General features: G+C 45.0%; 1 protein-coding gene and 1 pseudogene across 1 annotated transcript in view; one reads left to right on the forward strand and one right to left on the reverse strand.

The window, feature by feature from the left end:
* Tiam1 (TIAM Rac1 associated GEF 1) overlaps window positions 1-21,866 on the reverse strand; it is a 347,016-nt gene that overhangs the window by 288,468 nt on the left and 36,682 nt on the right. The gene's annotated exons all lie outside the window — the stretch shown is intronic.
* On the forward strand, window positions 3,650-4,264 carry LOC122114258 (annotated as a pseudogene).

Raw genomic sequence — 21,866 nt, forward strand, 5'->3', positions numbered from 1 at the left:
ACCCAGCTCCTTTCAGGAAGACTGGGAGACTCATCTGCCCCGCACCCTAAAACTAAGCACATTGTATTATTCTAGAAAGCAATGGAAATGTCCATGTCTGACAGCCATCAATGGCCTCTAGAAATTCTAGTCACCTCAACCCTGGAAGTCTACTGTGCCACTTGGTGTGAGGCTTGCATTCAGAACCAGGAGCAAGAGAAATGGCTGTCCTGCCATCTTGGGTCATGTTCTTTTCTTTTTTTTCCTTTTGTGTCAGGACTGGGGTTTGAACTCAGAGCCTCACACTATCACTTGGCTTTTTCTGCTCAAGGCTGTCACTCTAGCCATTTGACCCACAGCTCCACTTCTGGCTTTTTGAAGGTTAAGTGGACATAAAAATATCATGGACTTTTCTGTCCAGGCTAGCTTTGAACCACAATCCTCAGATCTCAGCCTCCCGAGAAGCTAAGATTATGGCATGATCCACTGGCACCTGACCTTGAGTCATTTCTTGCTGTCAAAACAAGAAAAACAAGGAAGCATCAGCAGGTGGGGCTCCTGTGCCTTGTTGGGAAACAATATTAAGCGCTTCACTCATGCTGGACATTTGAGATTCAGAGATGTCCATCTAGGTACGCAGCTATGTACCTCTACATCCTTGTGCCTTGTGACGACCATGGCCCCATGAACGAGATCCAGGAATCAGCTGTTGGGCCCAGGGGACAACATCTTGCTGCCTGCCCCTCTGTGGACACTCTGTTGACACTCTGAACCACTCTTCCTCATCATCTGAAGACCAGAGGAGTCCAGTGGTCTTTGGCTGGGGGCATGCAGAGGAGAAAGCCACTGACCACAGTCTGGGAACTAACGAGGTCCACATGGATGCTACCACTAGGGGCAGCACTGAGACCTCATTCATGCAACCCCTTCCCGCCCTCTTCATGAAGCCCACAGGAGTCTCACTGCTGTCAGGAAAAGACCAGCAGAAGCCCTGGCTGAGATGTCATCTTAGTCCAGAATACCACAAACTGAGTAATTTGCAATGATGAGAGATTTATTTTGAAATTAACTCTGAAGTCTGGGAAGTCTAATGTCAAGAGGTTGCGTCTGATGAGGGACAGTGTATCATAACATGACAGAGACTTCACACGGCAAGGGGAAGGAGGGACAGGAGACAGTGGAAGCCGAGGGAGCCACAGTCACTTTCTAACAACCACTCTACAATTACTGTATGATATCAGGCTAAGTCCACTCCTGACCTCATCACCTCTTCAAGGTTTCAAAATATCAACAGCAACTTAACTTCAACCATGACATTCGGAGAGGACATTCAAACACAGACACGGTGCCACAGGCAAGGCTTTCCTGGATTCTAGGACAGATGGATCCTGCAGTTTATGGCCTTCAAGCAAAGCCCAGAGCACATGCAGAAGTCGGAGCCTGGGAAGTGGCAGCCGGAACCCTGCCTGACTCCATGGGTTCCCATCTCACCTGCTTTCCCACAGTTTTGTTCCAGATGACTATGCCCCAGTTTATAAAGTCTGGGAAGTCCAGCTCAGGGGACAGAAACCCAAAGACATTTAGTACCCTGAGTAGACAATGGATGATGACCAGAAACATGTGGGAGGTACTTACGACTATGTAGTGGGCCCAGCCCTACAACACACAAGATGACCTTGCAACAAAGACTCATCTGGCCAAAGAGGGCCAGACTTAGTGCCACGGTTGACTCATGGTAACTACTCATGTCATCCTATCCTCCTGTGGGGGTTTCGGCCCCACAGCACAAAGTAAGAAGGACATGTGACAGGGTTGGTCACTGAGCAATAGAACTTATCAGTGCTGGGCAGTGGACTGAAAAGCTGGGGCTTGATCAGTGGGGGTTGGGCTCTAGAACCTCCTGCAATACTAAAATGCATGGATGCTTAAAGCATTCTAGAAAATAATAGTACTTACAGTCATCTGTGGCTTACTGGTAATGTCTAATGCAAGGCAAATGCCAAGTAAACAGATGTTACACTGTTTTGTTAACAAAATAATGACATGGAAACAAGTTCATATGTGTTCAGTACAGATGCAGGTGGGTTTGTTTGTAGTTTTTTTTAAGAAATACATTTCATTCACAGTTGCTTCAGTCTACAAATGTGGAGGAACTTGCAGATATTCAAAGACTACTGTCCCTATCCCTATTTTACAAACTGGGAAACTCAGGCATATACAGAGCACACAATCTTAGAAGTAAAGCCTAGTTATCAATCAAAACAGGCCAGTTCTGGTGTATTCGTTGGAGGGGAAATACAAAATTATATCTATATTCCAAGTGGTCCTTATGATATCTTCACAAGAAAAGAAAGAAGAAGGAAGAGAAAATGGGAGGAAAGAAGAAAGGGACAACACTCCTACAGGAGGAGCTTCTGGGTGTGAGACAATTTGGCGGCTTCTCCTACATCCCAAAAATGACCTCAGAGAGGGACGCTGATGGAGATGCAAGAGCACACCCCGATCTTGCAGGCCTATTTGCTCAAAGTGCTCAGAAAAGACTTCCAGAAAAATAAGGTGTCCAGATCATTAAGATTTCCTATAAAGGTTTCCTTGTATTTAAAAAAAATAATAATAAATTTAAAAAAAGATTTCCTTGGACTGCTGAAAGTGAGCAGGAAAAAAAATATGATTTTTTCCTGGACTGAACATAAAAGTTTGCCCTAAGCCGGGTGCCGGTGGCTCACGCCTGTAATCCTAGCTACACAGGAAGCTGAGATCTGAGGATCATGGTTCAAATCCAGCCCAGGCAGGAAAGTCCAAGAGACTCTTATCTCCAATAAAACACTAGAAAATCGGAAGTGGTGCTATGGCTCAAGTGGTAGAGCTCTTGCCTTGAGCTGAAGAGCGCAGGGAAGGCACCCAAGTCCAGAGTTCAAACCCCACGACCGACCAAAAAAAAAAAACAACTTTGCCCTAGGAGAATGGGAAAGGATGGGTTGGGGTATGGCTTGGGTGTTAGAGAGAATGAGTGAAAGCAGGCATCAGACACTGAGCGCCAGTCTAGGTCTCAGACAAAAACAATAAGAAAGAAAAAGGAATTCTAGAGCTATCTAGAAAGCCTGTTTTTTCCATTTTTCCCATAGATTATTTTTATTTATTCTTTCATATTTTTGGTTGGGCATGGGGCTTGAACTTGGGGCCTGGGCACTGTGGCTCTTTTACTCAAGGCTAGCACTCTATCACAGTGAGCCACTGTACTTTTCTAGTTTTTTGGTGGTTGATTGGAGGTATGAGTCTCACAGATTTTCCCTGCTTGGGCAGCCTTTGAACTGTAATCCTCAGATCTCAGCCTCCTGAGGAGCTAGGATTACAGGTGTGAGCCACCAGCACCCAGCTCCCATAAAAGTCATAGACATGGTTATTATATTCTTAGTGGAGTTGCCTCCCACCCTAAAAATCTCCACTGTGGAAAATGTCCATTATCTACTGAATCTTTGCACAGCAAGGGGAGAAGGCAAGTCAGTTTCCCCTTATGATTATGACCTGGGGTCATAGTAGGACCCTCTGTACATGATAAACGCATTTTCTTGAATCTGTCTCCCACTCTCACAGCCATTGCAGTGCATTGAGCTCCACGGAGGGGCAAGAGGCGCCAGCGACTCTGTGCCTCATGGAGGAAAAACAGAACATGGGCAAAAGAGGTCCTAAGAAACCGAGAGGCAAATGTTATCATACGCATTCTTTGTGCAAACCTGCTTCTTGTGTCAAACAAGAAAAAGTACCCAGAAGCTTCGGTCAACTTCTCGGAGTTTTGTAAGAAGTATTCGAAGTGGTGGAAGACTATGTCTGCTAAAGAGAAAGGGAAATCTGAAGACATGGCCAAGGCAGACAAGGCCCATTATAAAATGAAAACTACATCCCTCCTAAAAGGAAACAAAAAAAGAAGTTCAAGGATCCCCATGCACACAAGAGGCCTCCTTTGGTCTTCTTCTTCTGTTCTGAGCCCCGCCCTGAAATCAAAGGAGAACATCCTGGCCGACTGTTGGTAATACTGAGAAAAGCTGGGAGGGCTGTGGAGCAACGCCGCTGCTGATGACAGCAGCCTTATGAAAAGAAGGCCGCTGAGCTGAAGGAAAAATACGAAAAGGATTTTGCTGCCGACCGAGCTAACGGAAAACCCGAGGCAGCAAAAAAGGGAGCTGTGAAGGCTGAAGAGAGCAAAAAAAACCAGGAAGGAGATGAAGAGGATGAAGAAGAAGAAAACGAAGAGGATGAGGACGATGAAGATGATGAGGATGAATAAGCTGGTTACAGCACAATTTTTTTCTTCTCTATAAAGCATTTAACCCCTTATATACAACTCACTCCTTTTAAAGAAAAAAAACTGAAATGTTAAAAAAAAGCATTTATTGCCTTTGTAGTCACACTCACACACACACACACAGAGGTCTTGCAGACATCCCAAACTTTCAGGAACAATCTGAAGTTTGCCATATCATATGCAAAACTGCACCATTCAAAGTATCCAAAAGTCACTGCCAGGTAGGACAAGTAATAAATTGATTTTTTTTCTTTTTTGGCCATCAGCAGATCTAGACTTATCTTTGACAAAAATGTACATTAAACCTCTCATTGTCTTCTGAAGAGCTACCCTTGGACTCATCTCTCCTAGTGAATGTTCAAAGTCACAATCCCAGGTATGATAGACTCAAGACCAGACTTAATTAGTATAAAAAAATCTGTGAGAGTTTTGTCTCTAATTGACCAACAAAAAGCCAGAAATGGAGCTGTGGTTCAAGTGGGTGAGTTTCAGACTTGAGCTAAGGGAGAGTGCTCAGGCACAAAGACAATCAAAACAAACAAAGATCAATGGAGTGCCCTGAAGATAATGGATGTGAATAAAGGATAGAACTCCTGATTCTGACGGCATCTCTAAATTGTCCAATTGGCCTGAGACCTCTTCGTCTTCCTCTTCTTCAGCATGCTCTTCATCTTCCTCATCTTCCTTCTTTGCCTTGCTCTTGAGATACTAAACCCAATATTGCTTAAGATACATTTAGTTAGATCACTTATATCTAGGAGTCAAAACTATCCTTACTGGAAATGAAAAAAATAATTCCTAACCCAATGCTAATTGCTAAGAATTCAGGATCTTACGGGCTTCTTGAAGCTGAAAGAGAAGGTGTCAGACTGTCTGGGACAGATCTGCACTGAGACAGGAAGACAGGTGACTAAACCTTCACAGCGACTTCCTGCCAATCCCAACCTGTTCTCCATCTCTCCCTCCTCCATGCCCTGCCTGCAACTGACTCCAACAGCTCGTTCAGCAACTTCCATCCCTGAGGCAGGCATTCTGACACACAAGGTAGATACTTCACGGCCACCCGGAAGGGGTGAAGGAAGCCAGAATTCTAAAGCTCTCAAGAGCTGCCAACTGCTGACGACATCCCACATTTAGACTATAAAATCTGATTGATGGATCTGTAAGACTTTGCAGGGGAAAACTCCTCCAAAGCAATTTTTGTGTTTGTCAGTACTGGAGTTTGAAGTCAGGGCCTGGGCGCTGTCCCAGAATTTTGTTTGCTCAAGGCGAGCACTCTATCCCTTCGGCCACAGCTCCACTTCGGGCTTTTTGGTTGTTAATTGGAGATAAGAGTCTCACAGACTTTCCTTCCCCAGGCTGGCTTCAATTTGCAATCCTCAGATCTCAGCCTCCTGAGTAACCAGGATTACAGACGTGAGCCACTGGCACCCAGCTTCAAAAGCAATTTTTTTCAAGAAATGAAGGCTAGTGGGAAATACAAGGAGAAGATAAGTTAGTACATAAATCATCTCGTTTAGAGTCGGAAATTTTATGTAGGACTCTCCAATCCTAGAAAACTGACAGGAACAAAATATAACAGCATCTGACTGAATAAAAAAAAAATTGCTACAACCTAAGTCCAATCATCAAAGACATTCTACGTGCCTTGACAACCATCTCGTGCTGTCAACTGGAAGCTTCTAGAAGAGCGGTTCCTGCATGTCCCACCCCCCCTTCTCACCATGGGCCAATAAACTTATATTTTTAAAAATAAAAAAATTGCTATGCTATATGTCTGCAAGTCTATTCTTCAAGAAGGAACTTTGTCAGACTGTATATATAAACAATAAACAATATATAAACAATAAAAATAATTGTTTTTAGCCAAGCACGGTTCTACCTCCCTGTAACCTCAGCACGCAGGAGGCTGAGGCTGAGGCAAGAGGATCTCTAGTTCTGGGCTATGCAGTGAGACTCTGTTCATGGCTGGGCCATGGCATGGGCACCTAACGGCCCAGTCACAGGGAAGCACACTTGCGGGGTGTGGTAGCCTGGACCTGTCATCCCCCATGGTCCAGGTCAACCCCCATGGTCCAGGTACAAAACAAGACCCTACCTGAAAAATAAGTAGTGGAGCCAGAAGCTGGTGGCTCACACATGTAATCCTAGCTACTTCAGATCTCAAGAGGCTGAGCTCTAAGATCCTACTGCAAAGCCATCCCAGGCTGAAAACTCCATGAGACGCTTATCTCCAAATAACCTGTTAAGGTAGAAGACAGAAATGTGGCTTAAGTGACAAAGTACAAGATTTGAATGAAAAGGCCAAGTGAATGCATGAAGCTCTGAATTCAACCCAACAGTGATATTTTAAAAGTCACTAATGCAGAAAGGAGCTGGAGACATGGCTCAAGAGGCAGAGCGCCTGCCTAGTAGGTATAATGTCCTTCCTTGAGTCCAAAATCTAGTAGCACCAAAGGAAGGAATTGTTTTTATATACATTTAGGAAAATGTTACTTTTTAAATCCATCTACTGCATGAGAGAAAGAGATTAAAAAATATATACATACTCAATAAAAAAAAAACTAAAAATGAAAGTCTGAACAAACAAAGATGCTTATGGTATACTACAATAAAGCTGACTTTTTAAATTAAGTTCATAATTAAAATTTGAATATGTAATGAAACTAAGCCAAGAGTCAATATAAATATATGCTTATAGGCATCTCATGCATGTAAATCTTAGCTACTCAGGAGGCTGAGATCTATGAATCCTGCTTAAAGCCATGATCCTCATTCATCCAAACCATGCAGTGACCTTCTTACCTTCATCAAGGTCAACCCTCCATGTAGCACCAGCTACATGCAAGGTACAACACAGGTTCTGTAGAGTTTTCTGTAGCTTCAATCAATTCTTTTTGCAACATGGGAAATAAGGGAATTGGGAAAAGGGATAAATTCAACATTGTAAGAGTATATAATCCAACTGGAAAGGGAGAGGAGTATGAAAAAGGGTACCTGTACACCTAAATAACATAAGACATACAATCGATAAGCAAAAAAAGATACAAGAAACACGATATCTCATTAAGTTGAATTTTTGGAAAAGCTTTGCTAGAGAAGTGGCACGAGAAATGAGACCTTAGGCTTGGAAGGGCAGCAACAGCTTTCAAAGGCAGAAAGCACAGACAGCATTAAGAATTCTGAAAATGGTGCATACTATCAAATCCATTGGAATGCAGCATATGCATAGGCAAATCAAAGTTAAAAAAAAAAAAAAAAAAAAAGCGAGATGGCAATACCTGACAGGAAGAGAAGGCAGGCTGAGGCTCCTGTCTTGGTTTGATAGGCCATAGAAAATTAACAGAGGTCTGGATGGGCAGTGACATGGAAGCTATGCTTTAGAAAAATACATTCTGAAGGTATCATAGCGCATACCTGCTACCCCAGCACTCGGGGGTCGGAGGCAGGACAGTGAATTCAAGCTCAGCTTGGGCTACACAGTAAGGACAACAACAAGAAGAAGAAGACAACAATCACCCAATCCCATCTCAAAAAAAATCCTTGCCAGGTGCCAGTTACTCATGCCTGTAATTCCAGCTACCCAGAAAGCTGAGGACAGCAATTCAAAGCCATCCCAGGCAGGAAAGTCTGTGAGACTCTTATCTCCAATTAGGAAGTGCCGTTGTGGCTCAAGTAGTAGAGCGCTAGCCTTGAGCTGAAGAGCTGAGAGACGGCGCCCAGGCCCAAGTTCAAGCCCTATGACCAACAACAACAAAAAAGAACCAGGCTCTTCTCTTATCTCCAATTAACCACCAAAAAGTTAGAAGTGGACCTGTGGCTCAAGTGGTAGAGCACTAGCCTTGAGCAAAAAAAAAAAAAAAACAAAAAAAAAGAGTTCAAGGACAGCACTAGGCAAAAAACTTTGTGAGACTCCTCTCTCCAATTAATGAGCAAAAAGTTAGAAAAGGAGGTAGAGCTCAAATGATAGAGTACCAGCCTTGAGCAGAAAGGGCTAAGCAAGAATGTGAAGGCCTAAGTTCAAGCCTCAATACTGGCACAAAAGAAAGAGAAGAAACAATTGACATTAGTGGCCTCTATAACAAAAAAACAGGATAGTTAAGTGGGATGGAAGAAGAGAGATTTTCAATCATAAACTCTTCCGTATGTTTTTAATTTTGAGCCACTGACTATATTGACTATTCAAAGTATAAATAAACAAAATAAAATGACTTCGGAAAAACTGTTAAAGGAAAATAATATTTCAAGCAGACAATTTGGGATAACTTGGACCTGAGAAACATAAGACACAGGATAAAAGCCACCTGGCAGAGTGCTATTACCCAGATGTGACCTCATGGACCACAGAACTTGGAGAGCTGCCTGCTTAGAAGGGGCTCATTCCAGACAAGCAAAGCTGGGGGCTTGGAAAGGCATGTTCTATCAGGTTTCAGCCTGAACTGAATAGAATTTTCCCATAAAATAAATTATGCGATTTACTTAAAACAGATGATTCCCCAGAGCCCTGTGCCAGAGCAGATACTGCTGGTTCTAACATGTAGTCACCTGACACACCGGTCCAGCTGTCTTCCACCTGGAGGACACACCTGCTAAACCCTGGTGAAACAGCCAGGGGTCAGCTGCAGACCCATTCCTCAGGAAGACGAGCACCAACTCCAGAGCATCCAACACCTTCTGTAGTACCCTCCAAGGAAGAAAGTGACCAAGAAGCTACACAGTAATACGTCATGAAGAGAATCTTAGATCTGTGCAACATCTTCAAGAGTTGTCCAGGGTGACCATTGATGACCAGCAACCTGTAATTCATCAAGAGGAAATGAATCTCTGTCTATTAAGCTTCAAGAAAATTGAGCTAGTTCTCAAGACAACAGAAAGACAAGAAGATGCTCCTGGCTAGAAAAGCCAGATTGAAAGGTGGCGAGGGCATCCAGCTCCATAACTGGAAGAGTACCAGGCAAGCGACCTGGCCAACATCACCCTCTCCTGGAGCAGACCCCCAGCTGCCCTCAGACCCACCATCTTAGCTCTATCATTCAATGGCTGCTTGAGGGAGTCTTCAGTTGGCACACTTGTGTATGACATGCCTGCAAACTCTTACATGTACTGAATCAGAAACATAATTGAGATATGTGTGTGTGCACACACGCATGCACATGTGCACACGCCAGTAACAGGGCTTGAACTGAAGGCTTGAGCACTGTTCTTAAGCTTTTTCATTCAGAGCTGATAGTCTCACCACTTGAGCAACAGTTCCACTTCTGGATTTAAGAGTCTCGTGGACCTTCCTGGCCAGGTTGGCTTTGAACCATGATCTTCAGATCTCAGCCTCCTGAGTAACTAGTATTGCAGGTATGAGTCACTAGCATCTGGCTTGAGGTTTATATTTGAAAAGGGATAAGGAAATAGTGAGAAAGCAGGACACTGAGAAAAGTGTCCTCTATAGAACTTACAGGATAATGATCTCTGCTTCTGTAACAAAGACACACTCGGGATTGACAGCTGGCCAAGGGGCAAAGCCCTGTTAAGCTCCAGCTGAGGCAGTCTCAGTGCAGCGACAAACAACAGAAGATGGCAGTGCCACCTCACCTCCCTGGCACAGAAGGCAGAGTCATGTGTGGGTGACATATATTAAAAAAGCAGCAGTAGAGTAGAGGATGGCAGAGAACACCTGGCTGTAAACCACCTGGATTCCAGCCCCGCTCTCCGTGTGACCAGGCTAGTTGCTTTATTTCTGTGACTCAGTTTTCTCATCCACGAAATGTACAGAATACCACCCACCTTCAGAAAGTCAAAGGCGAAAATGCTGAACACATGACCCGTGTGTAGAAAATGTGATGAACCAGCCAGGTGCCTGTGGCTCATGGCTGAAAAGCTAAGATCTGAGAATCAAGATTCGAAGCCATCCAAGTCAGGAAAGTCTGAGGCTCTTATCTTCAACTAACCAGGAAAAAGGTGGAAGTGAGGCTGTGGCTCAAGTAGTAGAGCACTAACCTTGAGCAAAAGAACTAAGGAACAGTGCCCAGGCCCTATGTTCAAGCCCCATTTCCAATATACACATAAGAAAACCGCTGGCCAAGAAAGTGTCTCTCCCTTGACAACTTACATCATGCAGAACACTTGAATCTTCTCTGTGCATTGAATCACATAGAGAGATTTGTTCAAGTGCTGACCACCAGCAACCTTGGCCTGTGGCCTAATTTGGAAATAGGATCTTTGCACATGTGTTAGCGCTGAGATAAAAATCACACTAGAACAGGGCTGGGCCTTTAACCCAATCAGACTGCTATCCTGCAAAGAAAATGGAGCCAGGTCTATGGCTCATTGCTGTAATTCTAGTTACACAGGAGGTTGAGGTCAGAAGGATTTCAGTTCGGGGCCAATCCCGGTAAAAAGTTGAAACACCCCTATCTCAACCAATAACCAGGAATTAATAGTACATGACTGTCATCCAGCTACCTCGGAAGCATAAAATAGGACTGTGGTCCTGACAGAAATCAAGACCCCATCTCAAAAATAACCAATGCAAAAAGGGTTGGAGGCCTTAGTGATAGAACTCAACAGAAGAGTGTCTGCCTAAGAAGGGTAAGGCCAAGTTCAGATTCCAGTTCCACCAAAAGAAAAGAATAGGAGACACACAGACAAGCCGGGAGAATGCAGTCATGTGATCATGGAGGCAAAGATTCTAATGATGTATCTGCAAGCCACAGAAGTTCAATTGCTGCTGGGGGGGGGGGGGGGGGAGACACTGAATGAAAAGACTAGCTACAAAGCCCTCCAAAAAAAAATAAACCAATGGAGAGGCTGGGAAGGTGGCTCAGTGGTAGAGTGCTTGTCTTGCATGCATGAGGCCCTGGGTTCGATCCCTCAGCACCACATAAGCAGAAAAACTGGAAGTAGTGCTGTGGCTCAAGGTACAGCACTGTGGCTCAAGAGGTAGAGTGCTCATCTTAAGTTGAAGAGCTGAGGGACAGAGTCTGGGCCCAGAGTTCAGGCCCCAGAACTGACACACATACACAAAAAGAACCAATGGAGGTTGTTGGTTCATTCTGGTAACACCTCAGTTTGTGTTTTTATTTTGTTTTCAGGGTTTTCTAAGGCCAGTCCTGGGGCTTGGGCTCTGTCCATGAGCTTTTGTGCTCAAGGCTAGTGCTTTACCCCTTGAGCCACATCTCCGCTTCTGGCTTTTTGGGTGCTTAATTAGCAATTAAGAGTCTCACGGACTTTCCTGCCTGGGCTGGCTTTGAATGACCATCCTCTGATCTCAGCCCCCTGAGGCTTGAGCCACCAGCGCCTGCCTAGCACCTGTGTTCTCAACAGCCCAGCCTCAGAACTGTTTAAGTCTTGCAGTTGGGTGGTATCTTATAACTGCAGCCTGAGAAAAGAAATAGATTTTCCCCAAATCCAACTCTATGAAGGAAAATTCTTGATTGGCCTTGGGAAACAGCACATCTATGAATAGATGTGATAATATCCCAAGAAAGACTATCTTCAGCAAGAGCACTTAAAAAAGGAAAATCATTAGGGCTGGGAATGTGTCTTATGGGAGAGTATTTTCCTAGCACACATGAAGCCCTGGGTTCAATTCCTCAGTACCACATACGCAGAAAAAGCTGGAAGTGGCGTTGTGGCTCAAGTGGGTAGTGCTAGCCTTGAGCAAAAAAGAAGCTCAGAGATACTAGTCCCTGAGTTCAAGCCCCAGGACTGGCCAAAAAAAAAAAAAAAATAGGAGGAAGTGGAGGAGGAAGACCATGGGAAAATGTGGGTAATAGAGCTGAGAAGTGACCTTCCATAGTCAGAAGATCAGATCCGCAGCAGAGCGTGGCTTGCTCCCACCAGTGTTTGCCTCCCACAGATCACACACATGACCCTCCCCTATGTGTAACACTACCCACAATCTATTATTGGTGGGAGTAGGGGAGAGAGACAGATGGATTTTTTTTTTTTTAGTGAACACTGCTTTCAGGAAAACATAGGTCAATCCACGTGGAAAGAGGCAAAGACAAAGAGGATCCAAAGCAAAGAATAGCTGGAGGTGTGGCTCAGTTGTTGAACACCTGTCTAGACAACATAAAACCATAAAGTTCAAAGCAGCAATACCACCAAAAAAAAAAAGGGGAGTGGGCACTAGTGACTCATCAATAATTGTAACTACTCAGGAAGCTGAGATCTGAGGATCATAGTTCGAAATCAGCCTGGGCAGAACAGTCCATGAAATCCTTATCCCCAATTAACCAACAAAGAACTAGAAGCAGAGGTGTGGTTCAAATGGGAGAGGATCAGACTTGAAAGAAAAAGCCAAGCAAGAGTTTGAAGCCCTGAGTTCAAGCCCCAGTAATGGGAGCTTGCCCAAACACACACATCACACACACACAATCATTCTTCAACATGTCTGACTAGCTCCAAGGACAAAGGGATTGGGGCACTGAATCACCCAGAGTCCCCTAAACCAACACAAAGTAGAATGCTGGAATCTAAAACATTACTCAGGCAACTTTTTTTTTTCACCAATTAAAAAGAAAAAAAATCCATTCATTTGCATGTGTGGGTCCAACAGGTTGAATCCCCTGTTCCCAAGCAGCTGATCTAAGACTTGCGGGGGACACTGCCCCTCTATCTTCTTCTTTCTTCCTCTTCCCATTCCATCCTATTTTCTGGGTTCACCTAGCACTTACTCAAACTCAGAGGAAAGTTCTAGCATCAAAGAATTCAACTGCACAATTAATGACGCAATAGTCCCAGTTCTAATAAGGTTACCAAACCGGTCTGCCAGGGGACTGAGAAATGGCAAATAGAAGCTTTGAGACTACCATCTCTACTAAAAGGAGCCAATTTTAAGAAGGCTATCTTGCTGGGTGCCAGTACTACATGTCTATAATCCTAGCTACTCAGGAGGTTGAGATCTAAAGATTTCCATTCAAAGCCAGCCCTAGAAGGACTGTCCAGGAGACTCATCAACTAACCACAAAAATGATGGAAGCTAATGGGCAGTACCTAGGCCCTGAGTTCAAATTCTAGTACCCACATATACACATAACACACACACACACACACACACACACACACACACACACACACACACACACACACACACACACACACACACACACACACACACACACACACACACACCTGTGACCACTAACTAACCAACTCTCGGTCAGCAGAAAACATGAGGAAGGCAGGCTCGGGGAAGGACTTTGGCTAGAGAAAAAAGAGGGTACTCTTCAGATAATGGGTGAGGAGAAAGGAAACTTCACTGCATTCAGGAAGTCACTTTAAGGTGCCGTGGCCCAGATCATCTAGCTTCAGTTTCCTGGTTCACCCCAGAGTGTGCTCTTTAATACATTTCATAGTTTCCCTTTCTCCTCAGTTCATAATTATTCAACGATTGCTGATCCAGGTGGTGGAACTCTCCAGCCTTGGCCTCCTGCCATCTCTCTGCTTAGGAGCCTCTCCATCTCAGGGAAAGCAAGAGGAAGTTCAAAGACCGGCAATCAGTCAAGCCAAGGATCCCTCGTGTTCAAGTCTCTTACTTGAGTTAGGATGATGAATTTGTCCTGAACTGGAGCCAATTCAAAATGGAGAGGGGAAATGAGAAGAAAAGGGTCTCAGAGAGGCACACAGAGTATTTCATTGCTTGAGATCATCTGCGTTCTGTGCTGGTGTTCTAAACAATAAGGCTAGGCATCAAGAATGGCCCCAACAAAATGACAAGGCTGAGAAGGTCGTTAGCACTGACAGTGTCAAAGCTGAGAAGAAAAAGTTTGTGAAACTGCAGCAATTTCTGTCACTAAACACAAAGTTTGATTTCCAGAGACAGAGAAAGAATGTGAGAATGGCCCCAAGTCACAGATCCCAGTCCAGTCAGGCGTTGACTCTTGTCTTTTTCATTTAAGGCTGGTTGGTGCTCTACCACTTCAGCCACACCTCCACTTCCAGCCTTTTGCTGGCTACTTGGAGATAAGAGTCTGCAGTGATGAGTGTAAGCCACCAGCCCGTACCCAGTCCAGCTTTTGTCCCCAGATGAGCACTTCTTACATTTCCTCCACCTCTCCTTCCCCGTCCCTTCACTCCTGTCTGATGTGAATACTCAGGTACAGCAGGCAGCCTGCTCACAACTCAGAGCCAAACCCACACTAGTTGAATCTTCAGAGACAAAATGGAAACAAAATAGCCTTCCCGGGTGTGATCTCCTTGGAACACAACAGTCAGGTCTGGGATCAAATGCATTCAGGAGGAAAACAGATCAGTTGTAATACTCAGCGGTGGAAAGTGACCTGTATACATTTCCCACCCTCCCCCCAGAAAGATGGTGCCCATTCCCAGGGTTCACACCAGAAGGATGGGTTGTTGTCTCACATCTACCCTGGTGAGATTGGTTAGTGTGAACACCAACTAAAAGGGCGACTCCATGTGTGCCACCAAGAGGTTCTGCCCAGAGAAACCAAGGATCCATTGTGCTAGAAGCAAATGTGGCTCCTGGCGGGAGTCCCAACTGTCCCTGAGTATGAGGCATTCCTGTGCTAGCTGAAACTCATACACGGTAGTAATATAATATGTGGCAGATGACATGTAACCATTATGGTGCTTCTTGTTTCCACAGTGCCTCTGGCTCCTGCTCAAATACTTCTTCCCATAATGCCCTGGGTGCCACTTAACCAATGAAAAGAGCCAGGACGGTGCATACACTGACCATCAAGCAATCAGCACAAAGCCTAGTAGAAGAGATATGGGAGGAGCCCCATACTATAATAACTGCCCTCCAGAGGACTCTATTTTTCTCCTCTTTGGATGGATGAAGAGTCTCACTACTTTCTTTCAAAACTATCCTTCCACTTTCAAATAAACTTAACTGTTTACTTTAAATACTTTCCTCCCTTCTGTTTAAGGGTGGGGAAAAAAATGAATTGGTTTCCCTAGAAGGCATCACCTCCTTTACCCCAGGTTTCTTAAAGGCTGTCTTAGGTCAGGGGCAGTATAGAATAACAATAAGCCCAGAGGAGATGACAGAGGAGGCTTTGGATGCAACAGCAGACCACTACTTGGCCCAAGACACCACAGAGCTGATGTTTTGTCAACTACCAAACACCCCTTCCAGAAGGAGGTAAACGGGCCAGGCACTGGTAGCTCATGGCTATAATCCTACCACTCAGGAAGCCGGGAGATCTGAGAAACACGATTCAAAACCAGTCCTGGCAAGAAAGTCTGTGAGAATCTTATCTCCAATTAACCACCAGGAAACAAGAAGTGGTACTGTGGCTCAAAGAACACCATGGCCGACCCCCCAAAAAATCCTACAAAATGAGGAAGAATAAGGGAGAGATGGGAAGGGGAAGGATGAGTGAGAATGTTGAAAGGGATGACACTGATCAAGATGCATTGTATTCATAAACTGCTTTGTTAAGTGGTAACTGTCTTGTACAACTACTTTTAAGATGTCCCTTCCAACTTCAAAATTCTACAATTGATTCAACGGGCTAAATAGTCTAGGTATTCCAATACCCAGGAGTCAGGACCAGCCCAGCTCATCCATTTCCCCAGAGCAGATCTCTAACCCTTTATGTGTCATCACTCACAAATGAGGAAAGATGAATTATCTCCTCTCTCTCTCTCTGCCCAATCCTACAGAGAGCAGGAGTCTAGATCTTCCAAAAGAAGCCTGACAACTCTCCAAGAGAGGTCTGAGAGAGCTAGTGGCTGGCATGTTGGTTGTCCTGACTTGCTAGAGGAATTACAGGTCCCTACTTGTCTACAAATGGGTGACAGGGCAACTAATGAATATCACAGCAAACACTGGCTGTGAGAGTTTGTAGGCAAAGGAGGTCTGATTGAAGGGCAGAGGTGGAACAGAGGCATGCTCACTGAGGAGGAAGGAATGCAATCCTAGGGAGTCATTCATTCTCTTATAAGTCTGTTTTGGTTTGATTTGAGTTTGGATTCTAGAGACATTCTCACTCTGTAGTCCAATTCTTGATCCTCCTGTCTCTGTACTTCAAATGCTGACACTACAGTTAGGAGACACCATGCCCACCTCCCCCTCATACTTCTTCCAAAGGATGGTTCAGAAGGGAGCAAATTCTCTATGTGGCCACTTGAGAAGCTGCTCTTAGAGCAATGCTTATTCCCCCAGTTCAAAAAATATACTATGAGGAAACAAAAGCTGTGATTGAAGGTCCTCCTCCATTTTTGAAAAAATGGCAATATGAAAGCTTCCACAGCTACATAACTTCCTACTTTTCAGTCACCTTGAATAGTGGATGAATCTAAGTAGGCCTCTCATGGGAAGCTCCCAGAATGCCCAGGAGCAAATGAGTTCTACAGTGTAGAGGAAGATGCGAAAACCCAACTTGGTTTTTGGGGTTTTTTTGTTGGTCATGGTGCTTGAACTCTGGGCCTGGGTACTGTTCTGCAGCAATTCAGCTCAAGGCTATCACTCTACCACTTAAGCCACAGAACCACTTCCAGTTTTCTGCTGGTTTATTGGAGATAAGAGTCTCACGGAAGTCAGGCACTGGTGGCTCACGCCTGTAATTCAAGCTACTCAGGAGGCTGAGATCTGAGGATCCCAGTTCAAAGCCAGCCGGGGCAGGAAAATCTGTGAGACTCTCATCTCCAATAAACCACTAGAAAATCGGAAGTGGCGCTGTGCTCAAGTGGTAGAGCACTTGCCTTGAGCTGAAGAGCGTGGGGACAGCGCCCAGCCCAGAGTTCAAGCCCCACAACTGACCCCTCCCCCCCCAGAAAAAGTCTCAGGGATATTCCTGCCTGGCTGGCTTTGAACTGCTATCCTCAGATCTCAGCCTGAGTAGCTAGAATTACAGGCATGAGTCACCAGCACCCAGCCCAACTTGGTTTTTACCATTCTGCTCTCGAGTCATTCCATTCTTTTTCCAGTGTTAAAGCAGTCCTCATTGGCCTTCATGTTTAGCAAAATCTCATAATTGCTAATAACTCCTCTTCCAGAAAAAAATCCTTTCTGAGGAACTTGGCCCTGTTTCTCAGAAGCTAAGAACTTGAGTGTCGTGATCTTCCTGGCACAACAGCTACTCCTCCAAGATACAGAAGGCGACAGGATGAGCCTTTATCTAGAGATGAGCAAGCACCTGCTACAAAATTGCTGCTAGTCTCTAACAGAAATGCTGAACACAAGCCTATGATCCTTGTCATGAGAGAGGTTCCAACACAGAAGGAATGAAGACTCCAGGAGCTCAGAGCTACATTCACGGTGCAGAGCCACAAGCAAACCAGCCCTTGTTATAACCCTGACTTATAACAGGGAATCCCCGAGGCCAGCCCCTAAGCCACTCCATTTTTTTGTTTTTGGACAGGGTCTCTACAGATAGGCCAGGCTAGCCCTGAACTCACTGGCTGACCTGCCACTGCTGCTGCAGTGCTGGTCTTCTCTACCCTACCTGGCTACTCTCTTTACTTACTCCTATCTTCCATTTAAATTAATGATAAAATACACATAGCATCAAGTAGACTAACATAATCCTTCTTTAGGGGGATAGAGTACAATCACACAATATGTGCAAACACTGGCACTAGGGTACAAACATCTCCTCTATCATCTTTAAAACTCTGTTCATGTTGCAACACTCATATCTGAGCCCATTCAATAGTAACTCCCATGCTGAGCATGTGAACTATATGCTTCATGGGAATACAATCAGACAATAGTCCTCTTTTTGTCATTGGCTTGTTGTAGTATATATAAAAATTTCCTTCTTTTTCTAAAACTGAATATTTCATTGTATGGGTATAACACTTTTTTTTGTTTTTTGGCCAGTCCTGAGGCTTGAACTCAGAGCCTTGGCATTGTCCCTGAGCTTCTTTTGCTCAGGGCTAAGTGCTCTATTACTTGAGCTTTACTTGTGGTTTTCTTGGTATTTACTGGAGATAAAAGTTTCACAGACCTTCCAGCCTGGGTTAGCTTTGAACTGAGATCCACAGATCTCAGCCTCCTGAGCAGCTAGGATTATAGGGGTGAGCCAGAAATGTGGCATCCATCCACTTTTTTTTTTTTTTTGGGGGGGGAGGGTGGTCCGGTCGTGGGGCCTGAACTCTGGGCCTGGGCACTGTCCCTCAGCTTTTCAGCTCAAGGCTAGCGCTCTACCCCTTGAGCCAGATCGCCACTTCCGGCTTTTTCTTTTTGCTTATATGGTGCTGAGGAATCGAACCCAGGGCCTCATGCATGCAAGGCAAGCATTCTACCACTGAGCCACCTTCCTAGCCCCCAACCATGTTTTCTTGATAGCTGGGCTACTTCTATATTATGGCTACTGTGAATAACAGTTGCGAAAATACCTCTGGGAAGCCCCTGTTTTCACTTCTTTCAGAAGTGGAATTGCTAGATCAAACGTTTTAAGGTACATGTATCTTTAAAAAAAAAAAAACATCTAGAATGCAGCAGAATGGTAAAGTGCTTACCTAGCAGAAGCTCTGGGTTCAATATAGTATCACAAAAACAAGAAAACAAAAAAAATTACATCCTATTTCTAAGTGAAGTTAATTTTAAAAGTCAGTTTTTGTTTTTTTGGTTTTTTTGGTTTTTTCTTTGTTTTTTTTGTTTTTTGCCAGTCATGGGGCCTGAACTCTGGGCCTGGGAGCTGTCCCTCAGCTCTTCAGCTCAAGGCGAGCGCTCTACCACTGGAGCCACAGCGCCACTTCCGGCTTTTTCTGTTTGTGTGGTGCTGAGGAATCGAACCCAGGGCCTCATGCTTGCAAGGCATGCACTCTACCGCTAAGCTACCTTCCCAGCCCCAGTTTTTGTTTTATTCAATTAATAGTTATTAAACACCAACTCTCAGGTCAAGAGCCAAAGCTATAACCAATCATGGGCTAAAGTCATGGCATCAACTTCTTAGGGTTTATACTGTTATGGACAGACTGAAAGAAATCAGACCATGAGCAGACATCTAACTAGACAGACAGGAATAAAGTTAACATAGACACAGTAACTAACACCAATACTGTATGGGGAGACACTGTAGAGTGGTATTCAGGAGTGGTGCTGCGGTATGGGCTGAACTCTGAGCCTCAGGACGGTATGTTTAGGTCCTAACAACAGAACCCAAGAATATGACCTTATTTAGAAAATAGTCTTGGCAGAGGTGATCAAGTTAGCATGAGGTCATATTGCATTAGGATGGTCCCCAATCCAAGGACCAAAGACCTTATACAAAGAGGGAAATTTGGACAGAGACAGACCTAAGAAAAAGGACAGAGGGCAGAACGTTAAAACTGGGAAGATTATGATTCAAGGCCAGCAAGTCAAAAAGTTCATGAAACCCATCTCAAATAATAAAAAGACTGGACATGGTGTCACATCCTGTAACCTCTGGAATTGTGAGCAGAAGAATCCAGACCAGTCTCAGCAAAAAAGTAAAGTCCTTATTTTAAAAATAATGAGTAGGTCTGGGGTCCGAGCTCAAGTAGCAAACACAAAGCCCTGAGTTCAAACCACAAGACTGCCAATAAAAAATAGAAATAAAGGACAGCTAGGCACCAGTGGCTCATGGCTGTAATCTGAGTTACTCAGGAGACTAAGATCTGAGAATCAATGTTCAAAGTCAGCTTGGGCAAAAAATATATTTTTTTTCTAGCCATGGGGTTTGAATTCAGGGTGTGAGTATTGCCCCTGAGCTCTTTTACTCTAGTAGAGTAAAAGAGTAAATGCGCTAGTAGAGCTAGTGCTCTACCACTTTGAGCTACAGTGCCATTCCCAGTTTTCTGGTGGTTAATTGGAGATAAAGAATTTCACAGACTTTCCTGCCTGGGCTGTCTTTGAAACACAGTCCTCAGATCTCAGCCTCTTGAGTAGCTAGGATTACAGGTGTGAGCTACCAACACCTGGCCAAAAGATTCTTGCCTTCAGTTAACCATTAAAAAGCCAGAAGCAGAGACATGGCTCCATTGGAAGAGCATCAGCCTTGAGCAAAAACCAAGTGAGAGCAAGGGCCTGAGTTCAAAACTCAGTTCTGCACTAAAAAGAAGACACACAAAGGTGAGCAGAGAGCTACAAACTAAGAAAACCACCTGGACTCTTTCCTTCAGCCTTGAGAGGGCAGACAGCCTAGCTCTAGCCTCCTGAACAGTAAGAATCAACTCCTGTTAGTTTTAGTCACCCACCCTGTAATATTATAGCCTATAGCCCAGGGACCTGCCCAAAGTGAACATGAAAAAAAAGTCCTAAATTGGGGTTCTCTGCTATCTTAGAGTGGAGCAGATGAGGTGGGGAAGGGAGGGAGGGAGGAGAAAGGAGAGAGAAATTACAAATGAGACTTTTATCTGAAAACTTCTAACCATCTAGCCATTGAGATCCTGACCTATTGACCTGAGTCTACAGAAGAATAAAGTCCCCTGACTCCACCCATGATCCCAACATCCGGGCCTCCAGAGAATTTCCCTAGAGAATCTTGTTCAAACTAACCCACCAGCAGCAGCGCTCCATGGTCCCTAAGGGAGGACAACAAGGACACTGTGGGCATTTGGCAGCATGAACTACAGGTAACTCAGCCTTACCTACCCTTGCATAATGGGGAACATGTGCTTAGGGAGAGAGAAGGGAATATGGAAGTCATGGAGCAAGCGCACTGATACTCCCTGGGCTGGGTGTTCATTCAGGTCCATCTGGAGTACACTCTGTGGCGAGGATGATGAAAGATCGAGAACAGCTCTGGTCTGGTCAGAACTTCCACTGTATTCTGTCTGCTGAATTGCCCACTTAGGAAGCAGCCATTACAGCTGAGCGTCTCACCCACGCCCCGCTCAGAGGGCCCTGGCACAGAGGAGCAGACCCAGATCACCCTGAATCCTGTAAAACCTCTGGGGCCCAACAAGGGCCACGTGAGCACCAAGTCACCTGCCTGGCTCTGGCACCAGCTCCCACCCGCTCCACAGGCACCCAAGTGTTCCAGCGCCCATCACCGCCTCCCCCGTCGCTGTCAACACAAACACCCACACCCAGGCAGGAAGCAAAAATAACCAAGCGTTTCAAAGCAAGCCTCCTGCCTCATCCCCTTGCCCAGGCTGCCGCGCCCACCCGCGCTGAGCCGAGGACGGGGAGGGAAGAGGGACTGGTTGATCTTGGTGCCCAGGCTGCAGTGTCACACAGCCATGATCTTTGCAAGGGAGACAGTCAGAGGTTCTTCCCGGGAGCCACCCCTGCAGGTCTCTACCTCCAGGGCCCTGCCACCCACAATGACAGTTTCTTGTACCAGCAAATTTCCATACTCCTGCAGAACATCAGGGGTGAGTCAGCGGACTGTTGCCTTGACACCCTATTCCCAGGACCAGGACGTGTGTGTGTGTGTGTGTGTGTGTGTGTGTGTGTACACACTAGGACTTGAACTCAGGGCCTGGGCACTGTTTCTTAGCTTTTTCCCTCAAGTCTGGTACCCTACTATTTGAGCCACAGCTCTACTTTAGCTTTTAGATGGTTAGCTGGAGATAAGCATCTTACAGAATTTTGCCCAGGTTGGCTTTGAACCCTGATCTTCACATCTCAGCCCCATGAGTAGCTAGGATCATTATTTATTCCAAACAGGTCTGCAGGAAAGAGGTAGAAAGTGACCCATTTGTG

Source organism: Dipodomys spectabilis, unplaced genomic scaffold (assembly GCF_019054845.1).
Source record: "Dipodomys spectabilis isolate Male_0828 unplaced genomic scaffold, ASM1905484v1 ptg000107l, whole genome shotgun sequence".
Lineage (NCBI taxonomy): Eukaryota > Metazoa > Chordata > Mammalia > Rodentia > Heteromyidae > Dipodomys > Dipodomys spectabilis.